A 14,412-nucleotide genomic window follows, 5' to 3' on the forward strand; every position below is an offset into this window, starting at 1 on the left:
ATTAGCCTGAAACATACACAAACTCTCTTTCTCTTGCAGGACAGTGTGGTGTGAGTGATGGCTGAAAGCACCTGGGGACAGAGGAGAGGCTGGATGTGCCTGGGTTGGGATGTGAGCAGCTGAACACAAATGAAATCACCTCATCAGAAGAGCATGATATGCACCTGAAAAAGAAGAGATCCTTAAAGACACAGAACTGGTGCGTATAGTAGGCTTCTTAAGTTCCATGTGCTGTGAATAGGAAGAGATGTAGAAGTTTGGAAGAGAAGAAATATTTGCTGTTTGTCTGTATATCTGCAGATAAAAAGGTATGTGATGCAAAGTAAGCTGTGTGGGAAGTATGTCAAAATTCTTAGTGAGTGTCCCTGGCTTTGGCTGTGCTGTAGTACTTGGATGTTTTTCTAAACTATCAGCTAAGGGTTATGAAGGAATAGAGAGGAAATCTTTCTATTTCAGAGGTTACTGAAGTGCTGGGACTTCATGATGTGATTAGCTAAGTTAGAGGAGATGTAGACTTGTAAATAAAATATAAAGCAGACAAATTAACTAGGCAGAGGCAAGGATGCATTTCTCTGAGAAAGACTCATGGAGATGTTTAATGGAATAACAAAGCATAGGAAAACATTCTTTGTGATGCAGCCTGAGCACAGCTGTGCTAGTCTGAGACCAGTCTCTACAAATTGATAGTGTGGCTTTTGTGTTGGTACGACATTATAATTTTAAAATGCCTTCCCTTATAAGACACCCTGTAGATCTTTCCCGCAGGGTATTAGGTGGAGATGAAATTTAAGCTGCCTGATGATGGGTTATTTGTCTTGCCTGAGTGCCTTACTGTGGCTGTGAGTTATGTGTTTCTACCACTTGCCGCAGGAACAGCATGAAACTTAAACATAAGCGAAGGACACCTCATATAGATACATTAGCATGATCGTTCAGGTCACTGCATGCCTGTCAAAATTCTGTTCCCTAAGGGTAGGGTAAGGAATACTTCTTGTAGTGCTCTTTTGACATAATGTACGTAAGTTTTGCTGGACGTCTGAAGCTTTGAGCACTCCCTGATGTAGATGATCTCAGGGCTGAGTCACACTGCTCTCAACAACTCCTGATTTCTAAGAGATTTTGTTCAATACAGCATTCTGCAGGCCTGTATACCTTCCATTAGGAAGGAAGTCGTTAACTAATGTTCTAAGGGAGAAAAATTAGGAGGTTTAAGTTACTACCAGTTGGTAAGAGGTTCACATACAGATCTTCAGTTTCCCTCAGGAGCAATTAAATGAAATCAGTTACATTTGCATATAAAATAGCTTATCTTTTCTCTCATCAGAAAATAGGTATTATGAAACTTTTCTGTTTTCTCTTGCAAGAATCCTCATGAGGATTATTTAATTGGAAAGCTTAAATCTGTTCATCTAAAACCAAATAGAAAATGAGATTTCATATATATATTTTTAATAAAATTCACAAATGAGAGATCTAATAGCTTGGTAATCTGAAAAGGAGTTATATTTAATATTTTAATGAATTTGTAATGTTTCGTAAAATTATTTGTGCTCATTAATTTAAAAATTAGTTTTAGATATATTAAAGAAATGTTATTAACTAGACAAGATAAATGATAATGAACTCCTAAGACAGAAATGAGGACGACTTTCCAGGCTCCTACATTCCTGAGAACGTGCTAGGACTTCAGTGCACTTTGTTTTGAATGTGTGTTTCCAGACTAATTTTTGTCTGTGAAGATTTGATTTCAAGACTTGGGACTAGTTTTGATTAACCGAACAGCAACAAGTAAAATCTTCTTAATTTATTTAAATAAAATTCAACTGAAAATCATTTTCTACCCATCTCTGTATTTTTTTAGCACCCAGGAGGATAGGTCTGTCTCATCTACGTAGATTGTACCTCACTTCTACTTGGGAAATCAGTAGGGTTTCTTTGTGGTGACCAGCAGGACTTGCTCCAGATCGTTTCTATATTACCAAGTGGCTTAGTCCAGAGTACTGCTTTGCAGTGTGGTTAATGGAACTGTAACTGAGGTTAATCACTGTAATCACTGGCCAAATGAGAATCTACCAGACTGGGCAATCTTGGGGCTGAAAAATGTCTTGTTTTTGAGGGTGTACGGTCTGTAAATGGACTTGCTATCCACTGGTATGATGCTGTTCTAAAATTGTGAAATGGTTTTTGTGCATTACTAAGGAGGCAGCTGAGTAACTCAGCACATAGGTTTTGGGGTGGTAGAAAGCCTTCAAACTCAGACTTCCAGCCTGGTTCTGCCCCACTGCTGCCTGTTCCTCTGCAGGATCCCCTCCTGAGTGCTGCGAATCGCACTGAGTGTTTTGGCAGCTTCCTGCAACAAACCAGGAGCCTGGCACTTCTCAGAGCCTCCTGCTTATGACAGAGTGGGAGCAAAACAATGCCCTAAGCTGCACTTTCTCCAAGTGCTGCTCCAGAGAAGAGTCCTTCATCTGCAACTTCATACTAAAAATGAAGTCTTAACACTTTGACCAACTGTACTTTTTAACACTGCTATTTGACTGAAAAGGTTATAGTCCCATATGTCAGTTGTGAAAGAACTTCCGAATGCAGCCAACAGCTTTTTCTTTCCATGTGTGAAGTTTATGGCACAGCTCTGCTTCCAGGCTTGGTAATGTTCTTACTCTTCTTTTTTTTTTTTTCATTATAAAAACAGACGAGAGTCTGGAATTAGAAGTGAAGCTGGACATGTGCTTTTGCCTACTTTTACTTGCATTTATTCTTCTGACTTGTTATGAAAGCTATGGTTGCCTCTACTGAAGAAATATTTCAGTATGTGATTATTTTGTCTACACAGGTGTTTTTTCGGCATGACTGACCTACAGAAATGTGCTCTTGCTTAAATGTGAAAAACATACACGTGTGCTATGGCTCATGTAGAATTGAGCAGTGTTAGGACCAGTAAGTGCGTTGCTGGAAATTACATTTTCAAATGGAGGATGATGCCAGGAAACCAAACGGTTTTGATAGCAGATCAACACATGACATTTTGTTCAGATGTTCAGAAATCCTTTACAGACAGCTTAATTATCCCAGCTTCCAAAGATTTGGCTTTTCATTATGGTATGTAAATATTTTTTTTCTGAATTTCTTAGATAAAAGAGAATTTCCCACATCCATCTCGGAAATCTTTTCACCTTCCCTCTGCCTTTCAGCTAATAATATTCTTTGCTCATTTATTAGTTCCAATTGTGTCTGATAAACAGGTGGGAATGTCAAAGGTTTCTGGATTCCATGCCTGCCCTATCCGACACCTGCTCCCTATGCAGTCCCAAGGCTGTTGGCTACAGCCTCACTTGTGATAGTGAAAGTGGCCAACCAGCATTCTTCCTCCAATGAGTGTGCCTGCAGGAATAGGAAAATTGAGAACTTATTACTCATCTCTCTTACATCTTATGAGTATTGTGCTTTAAAATAAATAATTAAAGAGAAAAACCAACACCAAAAGCTGTAGGGAAGAGGGAGCTTGCAAGATATAACTGTTCTGCAAAGACTTTCTTTTACTTTTCACTTGAAAAAAAAGCCTGTAACAGTGCCCATGAGGTGCTTTGGATCAGTGTTACTGGGCCAAATGTTTAGATCCGTTATTTTGGCACAACTTTGGGTTCCCTGAGGAAAAACTCCCAAGTATTGCTAATTCCTCCTTTGCTGATAGATTTGAAAGGATGCTTCAGGAGAAAATGTCACCTAGAAACTGCTTAAGTTTCTTTTGATTTTTCTGCTGCTGTTTTGTTGAAACTTTCTTACAGGGTAATGTGATCCTTCACAAATGAGTGATGGTACTGAAACAGTATGTTGTTAGCATATTATCAGTTGCCTACAGATTTTTATCAGGTTTCTGCAAAATGCTCTTGTCCAGCCTGACAAAACTTTGTTTCTCCTTTGAAACTAATTAGTCTCTGCCTTACTTTGATTTTATGATAGAGGCTTCAACTGGGGAAAACTCAGGAAGCCTTACAGACCTAGTTCTAATGAAACATCAGTGTATAACAAAGTAGACATCTAAATGTAAAGCAAGTATTTTGCGTGTTTATATAAAATAAGGTGAAATATTTGCCTCTTTTAAAATATAGCCATGTACTTGCATTTTTTCATGTGTAGATAAACTCATAATGATTCCAAGACAGGAGAACAAAATTAATATTCTATTAATTACTTTTTCCAGTTAAAATATAATTGTGTTATGAATAATAATAAAAAAGATCCAAGAATTTCAAATTTTTGAGGTTGAGTGCCTTGAATTAATATTTATGAACCAAAAATAAATGTTCTGACTTTATAAGAGAGCTGTGTTCTCAGCAGCCTCTTCTGCAATCAACAAAAGCATGGATGTAGCACAGAGCAACCTGGCTCTCTTCTGCATTTTAATTAAGATTAGAAGCTGCTGCTAAACCAAGGCTGCAGCACTAGGTTTCCTTTGTTAGTGATGACAGTTTGATTTCATACCTAGTTTTAAGAAGGAGACAGAATTAACGCTTTGAAAGGCTCTTAGTAACTTCTGAAATCCTGGCTTCTGAAATACAGATGACTTGCATAGTCATGTAGTAGCTGCCATTCTGTTAGGGTGATCTCTCTGGGGATTGCAGTTCTGCTTTGAACTCTGTGGTAGTTTTCGCTGTCTGAAGATTGTGGGAGTACAAAAGAACAGATTACTACTATCAATTCCCCGTGCAAATAAACTGGTTTAATCTCTGGCAAGGGCAACACCTGTTTGCACGTGAAAGCAGTTGTTGTGTACACAGATATATATTCTTCCGTCTACTTTCACTGTCCAAGCACTTTCCTGGGAGCCTGCTTACCTGCTTCATCCTCAAAAGTGCAGAGCATTCAGCTGTGTTACTCCCTGTTTTTCTGATCTAGATTTGCACCACTGCACTTGTGAACAATATCTAGATGGTGTGAGATGAAACAGAAAATGTAGGAAATTTGGCCCTGCTCCCCTGCAATTACTTATTTCCAACCATATTCTGTGTGCTGATACCTGTGAAGGTGCTGAGATGGTAGGTGTAGAGGGCTGACACAACATCAGCTGCTTTGTGAAACTGATGTCTCTAGTCTCTTTCTCATAGAGCTTTTGTGGGCATGCTCCTTAATGACATTCTCAGTTTTCTGTGAGTCTTTCAGAATCTTCCCAGTCATAGTTCTTTTCCTATTGCTGTTGGTACTCCTTTTATAAACCTTCTTTCTGCACTGTTCTTCCCATCTTGCCTCTTTGGTGCTGGTTAGAGAACCAAGAGTAATTCACCTAATTTCTTAGCTGTAAGGATTATGTTATCATGGGCCCAGTATGTTTGTTCTACACATAGTTACACATGACTGACTAAAATGGATTTCAAAACTAGCTAGTGCAGATACATTACACTATTTAAACCCTTCTGAGTGAGCAGTTAAAAAGAAATGCCAGATGAGTTAGGATCCCACTAGCCCCGGGTACAGTCCATCAACTCTGCCAGCAGCTCTCTACAGCTTCATCCTACAGAATTCTACGGTGACAAGTGTGGGAAGTAGTTTAATATCCTATGATGCATCACTTATATCTTTGACCTTACTCTTCTAAATGTAGATTTCCATGTAGAAATAAAGAAGATCTTAATATGAAAGACAGGCCATGGCATCAGCTGAAGTTTATATTTGGTTGTTAGCTTTTTGCTCACTCCCCTATGTAAACGAACAATGTATCTCAACATTTCCTGAGTTTTAGTCATTATTCCCTGGCTTTTAATTCCAACTTATTTCTGCTAAATGATTCTCTGCTTTACATATGAATTGCACAGCAGATGGAACCCAAAGCCCACTTCATCTACCAGTTAGAAGGAGGTCAGTATCTGCTACTTCAGTGGAAGATGTAAAAATCAATAACCAGTAGAGATTGTGTAAAAACCTGTAGTAGCAGTTCTTTGTGTCTAGCAGAATGGCTCATGTCACATTAAATGTACTTCATTTACTAGCGATAAATCTGCGAAGTATTTTTATCAATATTCATATCCAATGCCTGCGGCAAAAGCAAGGCATGTATGTCCTCCTATGATTTGTCTATTCACATTTTGTCCCAGATATGTGATCGTTGACCTTTCTTTACAGGAAAGTGTGCATTTTTCTCTTGGTTCAAAACTTTTATTTCTGTTTTACATTCCTTTCTTAGGTTCTTCAGAACACCAATTTTAAGAATATGAGAAGTATTCTCTCCATCCATTCAGTTGTCTGTCTCTGTGCAAAGTCAGCATAAATCCGTCCCTGAAATCCCTGGAGTTTCAGGGTGAGTTTAAGGAAAGTTAATGAAGTTCAGTACTCCAATGCTGGTGAAAATAACTCTGTGCTTCAGCATCTCTGTGTTTCTTGGTTGGTGCCAATTTGCAGGTATACAGATTTCTCTGCTGATTGCAAGAACAGATTTTTGGTTGAATGAAGGAAAATAGTCTCAAGAAGTCTCCCACAATATTGCCAGGTTTAAAGTCTGACAAAAAACTTGATCTACTCCAGTAATAACCTTCCTGACCCAAATATTTTTCAGATATGTTCTCCCTGGTCCCACTTCCCTGGCTTTAAAATATGGATCCTCTGTATGAGAGCCAAATGAAACTCTTCTGTATTATGGAAAATGACTGCCTGCCTAGCAGTACTATTTGCATTCAGGATGAACAGCTGCAAGATATTTTTTTTTTGTGTGTGTGTGTGTGCACTGCTATTTCTTGCAGGTACCAGCAGTTAGAGGAAAAGATGATATGTAGGAAATGAGCTGCTAAAATCAGATTGTCAAACAGGTGAAATGAGTAAGGAGACCTCAGAATGCCAAGGATCCTGCTGAATTTGACTTAGCATGGCAGGATGATTGGAAGAGCACTGTATGCATGCTTCACTTGCTGGATAATATTTGAGCCTGCTCCAATTACAGGAATTGTATGACCTGAGGAGTGCAACTCAGCTGCAAGGGTGTAGTGGAATACAGCAGAACTTTTATATTGTGGATGTAGGTATTTTATTTTATTTTCCTGATCAGATTTTTACTAGTAAGCTGACAACAATGCTAATTTTTCCTTCTGTACTCTGTTGCCTGTCTATGATTCAGTTCTTGAGGGACAACAGCTACCTGTGTGTTCTAGCTGCAAATGGAACTTCCTTTGAAGCAAATAATTAAAAATGAGAGGGGGAATGTTCTCTCTTGAAGAAAGTCTTTAACCCTTAGATAATAATATACGGGCACAATCATATTACTTAAAAGGACTGCAAATTTATCAGAGGTTTCCTGTCTCAAACTTAGTCCTATCTCTGCTTTTGGGGGGAAATAATTTCCTATTCTTCAACATGATACCATCTGCTAGGGTCTGGATTTGTGAATGTATGAAGACCATGAGCAGCCCTGGGCAATTGGCATATTTCTCTTCTTGAAATCATAGAATCGTAGAATCCTTATAGTTGGAAGAGACCTTTAAAGGCCATCTAGTCCAACTCCCCTGCAATGAGCAGGACATGCACAGCTACATCAGGTTGCCCACGGCCTGAGCCAGCCTGGCTTTGAAAATCTCCAGGGATGTGGCATTAATCACATCTCTGAGTATCCTGTGCCAGTGCCTTGCCACCTTCACTGTAGAAGTCTTTTTCCTTATATATAACCTAAATCCACCCTCTTTAAGCTTCAAGTCATTTCCCCTTGTTCTATTACTGCAGACCCTGCTAAAGAGTCTGTCCCCTTCTTTTCTGTAGCTACCCTTCAGATATTGAAGGGCTGCTATCAGGTCACCTCAGAGCCTTGAAATTTCACGGCTGAGATAAGTATCTGATTACTGATGGTGTCTTCTTGTCTGCATCCTAAAGTATACTTTTCAGTTTTTCCAAATTCTCATATAGAGATATTATTAAAGAAATCAAAGCTAAGCATTTAATTTGTGCTCAGAGTTCCCACAGAATTCTGTGCTTTAACAGCAGCTAGTGGTAAAATTGAATTCACAGCTATGAACTAAAAACAAGAAAGAAAACTTTCAGGAACATTAGCAAGGACTGAAGGTGGGTAGTGCTTTTCCTTTCAGAAAAGATTGCAAACTAATTTAACTAATACATTAGTTAAATTAGAATTTCAGCTGGATTTCATCACCAATAGCTAAGTAAGCAGAGATTCTATAATTGAGTATTACTCGAGCTGTTTTCATACAATCAGAAAAACTACATAATTTTGAGAACTAAGAATTATTACTGTGCAGCTAACAGTGACTTATTGATCTGTTTCTATTCAGTTATTTACAAATGGCTGAGAGCTTACTCTGGGACTTGATATTCTTGCAGAGATTCTGTCTATACCCTTCATCCTGGTGTGCAGATGGCCTCTCTGTTCAATGAACTGTGAAGTACAAAACCTAGTGTATGTATAACTGGTGGTTTTTACGCAGTGCACCTATGACAAACAGACTGAGCTAGAGAATTGTCCTACTTTCTTATTGACTGTTAAAAAGTTTGATTCTTTAGCAAAAAGTTCACAGCTATTGTTAGCTGGGGGTAAAAAGTGAAGTGAATTTTTATTGGGAAAATGCATAATAGTTATACCTGGACACTGATATGAAACTTCATATAGTACCTAGAGAGATGAGATGAACTGTAGCTCCTATAAGCAGTGGAAATGGTGCTGTCTTGGTGCCAGGTGCTTAGTCTTTCTGAAACATGGTTTTGCTTGGAGTATTTTTAAAATTATAAAAGCCTACACAAAGTAAACAATTTTCTCTTTAAACCTCCTAAAGCTATAAGCCTTGTTTTCTCTCAAATAAAAGAAATGCAGTATTGGAGATGACTGAATATTTCCAATCGAAGTTACTTTATCTATCTTATATTTTCTCCAGGATATAAGAATATTTTATTAATCATGCACTGTTCTTGCAACCCAGTACTAGCCTATAGTTATTACTGGAGATGTCATTCTGCCCATGCCATGCTTTCTAGGCTGCCAGAATAACCACAAATGTTAGTGAAAATCATCACAAATGCTTTGTCCAGTTAAGGCATTTCCCACTAAATTATGTTTCTCTGTCCTAATGTAGATAAACATCTGTCAGTAGCTTTTTCTACTATGATCTATGACCTACTATGATCAGTTCTCGTGCATTTGGTTGAGGCAAAAGGACCGCAGAGAAATTCTGGTTGAGTGTGACTTCTCAGTGTCTGCTTGGCCGGAATGCATGGTCAAAATGATCAGGCTGAAGGTACAATTGAAGTCTGATTGTGCTGATTTTAAACAAGGAGGGATACAAGCTTGAATGTAGAATCCCAGCAAAAACTCCAGAAAGAGCTAGTCACACTGGCCTCGTTACCAAAACCCTCATCCTGTGAAACTACGATCTCAATCTTGGATAAGCAAGATACTGTATCACTGGGCCTGATCTGTACTCAGCTTAGTGTGCCAGGATGATATAAGTGCTAAATACTACTGTGTCTGAATTTGAGTACTTTGTGTTAGTTTTGTGTGTGGGCTGCTGATTTAAAAAGAAAAGGAAAAAAAAGCATTAGAGGGCCAAAGTGAAGCTGTATGTCCTCTCAGCTGAGACTTCTCAGTGCTGCTGCATATAGCATACTAGTGCTGCTGAAAGAAACTGTGAAACCTTGGTCAGTGTATTGAAATTTTGCTTAGTGATCAACATATATGTTGATATATCTGATTTTTTTTTTTTATATGGACATTGTAATTTTCAGCTCTTGTTGAGTGAGGTTGGATTTTGCCTTGAATTAGGCAGCCTAGTAGTGCAGACTGCTGGGGGCTTCAGTCAGCATAGGGCTCTAGCACATCATGAATCACTAGGGGCTATAAATATAAAATAGATAAGTGAGCCTTACAATCCACATGGGGTGGGGATAGTATCATTCAGTGCAGTCATTCCTTCCCCAGCTTTATCATTTCTTTGTTGCTCTGTGATATATGAAATGCTGAAAAGCCAGAGCCTTTTGCACTAGTAAGTTGACTCAACTCTTTTTTCACAGCATCCATTATTTTCAGTATATTGCAATAAGCATGAAAAGGCAGGAATGAAATACCTAGTTAAAAATAAACCATGTAAGAACTAACTTCAAGTTAAGAAGATAAGAGTAAAGAATGTTCATATTAGAGATACCTCAGAATTTTAAGTGGAACAAGAATGCCTGATTAGGAAAGAAAAAGGAATGAAATTGGTCTGATTTCCATGTTTACAGCTACAAATATCTGTTCAATGATCTCAATCAAACTGGGGAAAAATATAACATTTTGGGATCAGGTTGGAGCATCTACTTGCATCTTAACCAAGCAGGAGTATAAACATGGGGTGGTGACTGACATGAAGGAATGGTCTTGTACAGTAGTGTCAGAGTGCACCGGGGGGCACGTCCTTCAGGAGCAGAATAGGGTGCTGTTGGTCATCGAGCAGAACTAAGTTTGAGGCAGATATTCATAAATCTGATCATTTGTATTTCTGTAGGCTTTTACCATTTCATATCAGATGCCTTGTCTTATATTTTGCTAGGCAAAATGTCTTGTACATGATCTTGGCTCATAGAAAATGCTGTACCTCATTCCTCTGTGAACAGAGAAGGTATTTGTAAGGGTGCAGATATCCTTTGAAATGTTTTGCATCCTATGTGTGAGCTCGAAACCCTTTATACAATCCTGTCTAAAGGTGACAATGCCTGGTTAGAGGGAAGTATTCCTGAAGAAGTCTAGGTGACCTTAACTCTGAATTGAGTGAAACTGCTGTGTTTTGAAGAGGTTTCTTATAAAGAAACATGAACTTATGTTCCTTATATTGCCTTATGAATCAGGTGGTCCTATCCGTGTGACCCATATGGGCTACAAGAAGCAGGTTCTAAGTAGAAGGATTCCCACAAAAAGATTTTGCACTTTTCTTTTAGGAGGCTTTTCACTGAGGGGTGCCTGTTTCCTTCCTCTATGTGGTGGACAGAAAGGTTGTGAGACTTGTCCACTTCTGCTGGCAGAACCCCATGCTGGGGGAGGTCACAGCACAGGAGAGGAGAAAATTAACCTGCACTCCCACAGAGGTTGTTGGTGGAGGTCTAATTGAAATGTTGCTAAGTGGCAAACTGTGACCTTTCCTAGGAAAGTTCAAGCTAGTTTAGCAGGGGAAAAAAAAGAATTCCTTCCAAACTGTGACTGTATTTTCTTTCTTTTCCCCCAGCTGGGAGTAACTGTGAATTGTCTGGATAAGTTTAACTTGTGCAGATCCAGTGAAATAAGCAGTTACTCAGGGCCAAATCCATGCTGGCACAACTACTTGCTGAGCTGCTTTTGCTCCAGGGATTGGTATTCACCCTTCAAGTTACTTTTCTGGACTTTAATGAGTTATTTGAGACATCTGAATAAAATAATAATTTTAAATCAAAAATATTAATAACATAGGTATTTCAGATACTTCACTTACAAATAATTTATTGCACTGAATTAATTTTCTTTAATCAATTAGGAGTCTTCCAGGTACCAGAAAATAGTAATTTAACAGCAGGAATAATTTTATGTATTTTTAGAAAGGATCAGAGAGTAGAATCAATTTCTTTAAAATTTCTTCTCCAACATACAGAAACCTGGCAGAATATTTCCCTCCAGTGCCACAAAGGCTTTTGCTCACCAGTCTTCATATTCAGAACAGAGATATATGGATCTGCTGGTACTCACAGTTTCGTTATTTTGTTTGCTGGTGGAGCACCATGGTATTTACACTTGTGAACACAACATAAAGATTCATGTATCTTGAGGGCAAAACCAAGATCTGCAGAGAAAAATATGAGCACCTATGGTTTCTTCATGTAAGGCATGGTTTTAGGAGGATGGTGCAGGCCTCTATTGCAATCAGTACAGAGACCCAGAACACCCACACAGTGGTAGATTTTACTTGTTAGTCATTAATGGATGATTCTCTGGTTTAACCAAATTTATTCTTATAAGATCAGGTCTGCCTTAGAGATAGGTAACTGGAAAAAAAAAAAAAAAGGCAAAAATTATGTCTTATCTCACTCCCCTGTCATTTGGACATATCAAATCAAATGTAACATCAAGTTACATTCTTGCACAGACACAGCAACCAGAAATAGGTGATGCCTTGCCATTTGATGTTACCGCCGATGATGAAGTTTGCGCTAGTCATCTTTTCTAGTTAAATCTGTAGTCCAAAAATCTTCTCCTGAGAGAGGAATTGTTCAGACTGTCCACCAGCTGTAGGCTGGATTTGAGCAATAACACAGTTTTCTTTATGCTGGTCCAGTTGCATGTTGTAGCAGTATATGTCAGTCCGAGTACTATGCGATGACAGGGCAGCATGGAGATCAAAAGACAAATCACAGAGTCATAGAATGGCTTAGGTTGGAAGGGATCCAACCTAATTGTGAAGATTGTGAAGATCCAGCCCCACTGCTTCTGCTTTGGACCCTGTCTTAGAATGTCACTGTCAATGGCAAAACCCATGCAGCTCTCAGCAGATTAAAACAGTATGTCTAAAGTGAAATAGACTGGTCAGTAGACCTCAGGCAAAAGCAAGTGTATGCCATGCAATTGTCATTACTGCTTTTCTATATGATTATACAAACTCCAGCAGCTTATAGTCGTCAAATTTAGTGTCCTAACTGGTTTCTTGTTCCACTAGATAAAATCTCCACTAGTGTTCTGTAAAGCTTGAGAATTCTCAGTCTCTTCTGCAAATCCGCATCAATTTCACTATCTACTGGCATGTGGGTCTACGCAGCTGGCTGCTGTATGCTGCTATGGAGAGGATTGGCTGTGATGCATTCCTAGGGTCACACAGAATAAATCTATTTCCCTGAGTTACTGTCCGTGGGGAAACTCCATCAAAACATCTCAGAGAAAAAGCTGCCTTTCTCTTTGTTTTAAGTAGAACCAACCAAGACTTTTCTGAAAATGTGTTAACAGCTCCTTTCACACTTAACAAATTATAATACAAGCTAATAACAGTGCTATATTTGTGCCAAATGCGTGCTAAGTGCAGTTCAGTCCACAAAATGTAGCCTTTAGTCCAACCCAAAGCTCTTGTATTGCAGCTTTCCTATTAATCATGCCCATATTTTCTCACTAACTCAAAACAAACAAGTCACAGTGCTGACAATGATGATGGCCACAGTGACCTATCCTGCTGCTGGTCTATCCTCACAGGAAAACAGTCTTTCTTGCATTCCATCTGGCTCTTCCTCATTGATTCTCTCATCTGTTAACTTTCATCTGACCACCACATGAAGAAACAGGTTTTTTAATGACTTTTTTGATTATTGTCATGGTCTTGTCAAATTTCCACATTTACTAATTTATTTCTACAAACCAAGTCTCGTTTCCTCATTGAAGTTCAGTGAATTAAGCTATATGACAATATTTTGTGTCTATGTTTCAAGATTCTATGAAAAGTGAAAAACAGTATTGTTTAAAATGTGAATAATTCTGAGTTGTTGAAATTTCAGCTTTCAATAGTTTTAGCTGCAATTAAAATAATTAGTGTGCAATTTACTTTATGAAAATGTTTAAAAGGAATGCCAAAAGAAATACTGAATTGAAATGTACATGTTTTAAGATTCATTAGGCATTCAGTTAAGCTCTCAAAGGACCTTACAGTCTTCCTGTTTTTTAAATAAGCATATTATGCAGAGCTGCCAGACTTCTGGGCCTTTCCTACCCCAAATATTAGGAATCTCAACAAGCTTATGAAAATCTCTGCAGATAAAAGACACCTGGAAAAAAATATTTTTACTATTGTTAGCTGAGTATTCCCTCCTTTTGCACATTTTCTGGAGCTTTGTCTAGCCTAGTTGTAAAATATGGCAACAGTAACTTAATCATTTTACTGAGAAAATGCAGGTTGCTGCTCAGCAAGTTTTCCTGGTATAATTAGTTGACTTTTTTTTTTTTTTTTTTTTTTTTTTTTTTTTTTTCAATTGTAAGTTTTGCCTGCTGAATGCAATGAGACAGAATAAGGAGTTCAAAGTTATTGATTTGCTAATGACCTGGGAGTGTTCTTTGGTAACAAGGAGTCATGGCCAGCAGAGCCCCGTGCCAAGTCAAGATGGCTAGTAACAGTGCTTTTCTGTCCAGGGTCATCTTATGCTGCTATCTAATGTGTGGAAAGTTTCTGCTTGTGGCTTCTAAATGCTGGGCAGAATGGCACAGGAAAGCTGTTAGTACTAGTACCAACCTTACTGCTGGGTGAGATATCCCGTTACACATGGAAAAATGAGACAAAGCTACTTTCCTGGGCACAAAGTAGTGTGTTGGAGGTGAGATCCATCTGTTTTCCTGCACACTGCTCATTTTTATTTGAGAAAGTTTATTTTGAGAAAATTAATTATATTTTTATGTTGACTTTTTTGAGGGACAGTTTCTGTATAGCCCATGCATGTATTGCAAATGTGTAATAC

The 14,412-nt window shown here is 38.4% G+C and overlaps 1 long non-coding RNA gene across 2 annotated transcripts; it reads left to right on the forward strand.

The window, feature by feature from the left end:
• Positions 1-239: 239 nt before the first annotated feature.
• On the forward strand, positions 240-7,535 carry LOC125692774 (uncharacterized). Of its 2 annotated transcripts, XR_007376822.1 has the most exons (4): positions 240-308; positions 2,834-3,099; positions 6,179-6,292; positions 6,732-7,535. It is a non-coding gene; the product is annotated as an uncharacterized LOC125692774 (long non-coding RNA). The 2 variants fall into 2 exon arrangements; XR_007376823.1 differs by lacking the exon at positions 2,834-3,099.
• Positions 7,536-14,412: the final 6,877 nt, after the last annotated feature.

Source organism: Lagopus muta, chromosome 4, assembly GCF_023343835.1.
Source record: "Lagopus muta isolate bLagMut1 chromosome 4, bLagMut1 primary, whole genome shotgun sequence".
Taxonomy (NCBI): domain Eukaryota; kingdom Metazoa; phylum Chordata; class Aves; order Galliformes; family Phasianidae; genus Lagopus; species Lagopus muta.